Raw genomic sequence first — 4,426 nt, forward strand, 5'->3', positions numbered from 1 at the left:
GATTCAGTGGAAAAATCATATGCACGTATGAAATGGTAAACATATAAAACAAAGGTTCCTAGTCTCGCCTTGATACGTCTCTGTCATATTTACTTTTCCTAACACTTTTCCTCTTGTTTTGGACTCTAATTTGCATGATTTGAATGAAACTAACTCGGACTGACGCTGTTTTTAGCAGAACTACCATGGTGTTGTTTTTTGTGCAGAAATAAAAGTTCACGCAATGGAACGAAACTATTTGGAGAATTATTTCAGAATAAAAGAAAAATACTAGAGCCCAGAACCACCGGAGGGGGGCCCCTGGGTGAGCACAACCCACTAGGGAGCGCGGGTTGTGCCCACCCGGTGGCCCCGCAGACCCGCTGATTCCAACTCCATAAATACCTATACTAGGAGAAAAAATAGGGAGAAAGAATTATCGCATTTCATGAGACAGAGCCGCCGCCACCTCCTGTTCTTCGTCGGGAGGCCAGATCTGGAGTCTGTTTGGGCTCCGAAGAGGGTGGGTCTTCGATCTTCATCATCACCAACCCTTCTCCATCACCAATTCCATGATGCTCCCCACCGGGAGTGAGTAATTCCTTCATAGGCTCGGCGGTCGGTGAGGAGTTGGATGAGATTCATCATGTAATCGAGTTAGTTTTGTTAGGGCTTGATCCCTAGTATCCACTATGTTCTGAAATTGATATTGCTATGACTTTGCCATGCTTAATGCTTGTCACCCGGGTGCCATAATTTCAGATCTGGATCATTTATGTTTTCACCATTATATCTATGTTCTAGATCCGATCTTGCAAGTCATATTCACCTATTACGTGTTATGATCCGTAAACCCCGGAGTGACAATATTCGGGATACTTTCCGGTGATGATCATAGTTTGAGAAGTTCATGTATTCACTATGTGTTAATGCTTTGTTTCGGTTCTCTATCTAAAGGAGGCCTTAATATCCCTTAGTTTCCATATGGACCCCCGCTGCCACAGGAGGGTAGGACAAAAGATGGCATGCAAGTTCTTTCCATAAGCATGTATGACTATTTACAGAATACATGCCTACATTATATTTATGAATTGGAGCTAGTCTTGTATCGCCCTAGGTTATGACTGTTATATGATGAATATCATCCAACAAATCCACCGATCCAATGCCTACGAATGTTTCACATATTATTTCTGCTAAGTTACTATTGCTGTTGTTACTGTTACACTTGCTATAAAATCATTGCTACCACTGTTACCCTTACTATTGTTTTCACAACTACTATCAAAACTATCATATTACTGTGCTACTGATCACTTTGCTGCAGATAATTAATCTCCAGGTGTGGTTGAATTGACAACTCAGTTGGTAATACTGGCAAATATGGTTTGGCTCCCCTTGTGTCGAATCTATAAATTTGGGTTGAATACTCTACCCTCGAAAACCGTTGCGATCCCCTATGCTTGTGGGTTATCAAGACCTTTTTCTGGTCCCATTGCCAGGGAGCATAACTATATTTGTTGAGTCACTTGGGATTATTATCTATTTATCACTATGAAGAATCTGAAGGACACCAAGACTAAGATTTTTCCCTCTAAGACGAGGGTAGGTAAGGAACCGCCATCTAGTTCTGCACTTGATTCATCTTCTACTTTGAGTAGACTTGCAACACCACCACATGCTATTAATCTTGATATGTCGCAAGTTATTGATGATGCTACTTCTATGGATAATACTCATAATGACGCTAGTACGTTGCTTGATGATAATATGCCACTAGGTGAATTTCTTGATGAACAAATTGCTAGAGCTAAAGATATGGAGCATGATGAAACTGATATAATTATTGAAACTGATGAAGTGCTTGAAACTGAAAATCTTGAAACACCTATTAGACCTAGATCTACTAGATATGAATTGCCTAAGGTACCTGAAGGTTATGTTATGGATGAGGAGACATCTAGAGATTTTCTTGCTTGCAATGATAGAGATGATCTTAAGAAATTATTATGCAAACTGAAAGAAAAATCTTTGAATGCTACAATGACAAGTGATCCTATGTTCGCTACTTCACCTATCTTTGTGGATGATAAGGACTATGAATTCTCTGTCGACCCATAGTTAATTACTTTGGTTGAATCTGATTCTTTTCATGGCTACGAAACTGAAACTATTGTGGCACACCTTACTAAATTAAATGATATAGCCACCCTTTTCGCTCATGAGGATAAAATTTGCTACTATTATATTCTCAAATTATTTATGTTTTCATTAGAGGGTGATGCTAAGATATGGTACAATACTCTTGCTCCTAGTTGTGTGCGTAGTCCCCGGGATATGATTTATTACTTCTCTGAAAAATATTTTCCTGCTTATAAGAAACAAGCTGCCTTACAGGAAATATTTAACTTTGTGCAAATTGAAGAAGAGAGTCTCTCCCACAAGATTGGGGGAGGCTTCTACAATTCCTTAATGCTTTGCCTGATCATCCACTTAAGAAAAATGAAATACTTGATATCTTCTATAATGGACTAACCGATGCTTCTAGGGACCTCCTAGATAGTTGTGCTAGTTGTGTTTTCAGGGAACGAACTATTGAACAAGCTGAGGACTTATTGAATAATATATTAAAAAATTATGATGATTAGACTCTCCCTGAAGCACCGCTTAAACCCGCTCCAAAGAAGATGGGTATCTTATATCTCAGTCATGAAGATATCCAAGAGGCAAAGAAATGTATGAAGGAAAAAGGTATTAAAGCAGAGTATGTTAAGAATTTACCACCTATAGAAGAAATACATGGACTCGATACGCCACCACCACCAGTGGTAGAGATAAATTATTTATTAAAGTTTGATGAAGGTGACATCCCCTACAATAAGCATCCTAGTCAATGCCTTTATGAATTTGATAACCACATCATGAAACAAGATCACTTCAATGCAAATGTTATGAAACAATTGAAATACAACTCTGATATGATTTCTCCCTTCAGTGAATTGCTATTTAGAATCTCTAATGATGTTAGAGGTGTAGGGAAACATGCATCTATGGTTCATACTCAATTAGAACAAGTTTCTAAATCACAAAGAGAATTGCTTGATGAAATGAACAATAATATGAAAGACCATGCTATTAGAGTAGTAACTAGAGGAGGTAGAATGACTCAGAACCACTTTATCCTGAGGGACACCCTAAAAGAGTTGAATAAGACTCTAAAAGAATTAACACTGATGCACCTAGTCCTTATGAAAAGAAAAAGAAAAATGATAGAACTACCCATATAGAATCATATCCTGATTTGGTCCTGGGCAATCCGGTGATGAAATCCATGCCAAGCTTATCCCACTTCCATTCGGGTATCAGCATAGGTTGTAACAATCCGGCTAGCTTTTGATGTTCTGCCTTCACTCCCTGACATACATCACATACGGCTACATACTCAACAATATCCTTCTTCATACCAGTCCACCAGAAACGCCCCTTTATATCCACATACATCTTGGTGTTTCTGGGGTGAATCGAGTATGGTGAGTCATGAGCCTCCTGAAGTATTAACTTCCTGATCTCTGTGTTATTGGGCACATAAACACGGTACTCAAACCACAAGGTGTCGTGTTCATCCTCACGAAAACCTTTGGCCTTTCCTTTGCTCATTCTCTCTTTTATCTCGGCGATCTCTTTGTCATCCTTCTGAGCTTCTCGAATCTTTCCTAACAATGTAGACTGAACTTCCATTTTTGCAACAAAACCTCTAGGGACAATCTCCAATCGAAGTTCATTGAGATCCTCTGCCAACTCCTTTGGCAATCCAGCGCTTACGAGTGTGTTGGCATAACTCTTCCGGCTCAAAGCGTCTGCTATGACGTTGGCCTTTCCTGGATGATAGTGAAGCTTCATGTCATAATCCTTTATAAGCTCCAACTATCTCCTCTGCCTAAGGTCCAGCTCCTTTTGTGTGAAAATGTACTTCAAACTCTTATGGTCGGTGTATACATCGCAATGGTCTCCAATAAGATAATGTCTCCAAGTCTTCAACGCATACACTACGGCAGCCAACTCCAAGTCATGCATGGCATAATTTAACTCATGCAGTTTCAGTTGTCGCGAGGCATACGAAACAACCTTTCCGTCCTGCATCAATACTCCTCCGAGTCCTAAGCGAGAGGCGTCGCAATACACTTGGAAATCCTTGCGTATATCCGGCAGAATCAGTACTGGGGCTGAAGTCAGACGTTTCTTTAACTCCTGAAAACTCGCTTCACATTCTTCCGTCCATTTAAATTTTATATCCTTCTTCAATAGCTCTGTCATTGGCTTCGCAATCTTGAAAAAATTCTCAATGAATCTCCGGTAGTATCCTGCGAGTCCAAGAAAACTGCGGATATCGCTAACTGAAGTGGGTGCCAACCATTCAGTGACTGACTGAACCTTGGTGGGGTCTACT

The sequence above is a fragment of the Triticum urartu genome, chromosome 3A, assembly GCF_056163025.1.
Source record: "Triticum urartu cultivar PI428250 chromosome 3A, HENAU_Tu73, whole genome shotgun sequence".
NCBI lineage: Eukaryota > Viridiplantae > Streptophyta > Magnoliopsida > Poales > Poaceae > Triticum > Triticum urartu.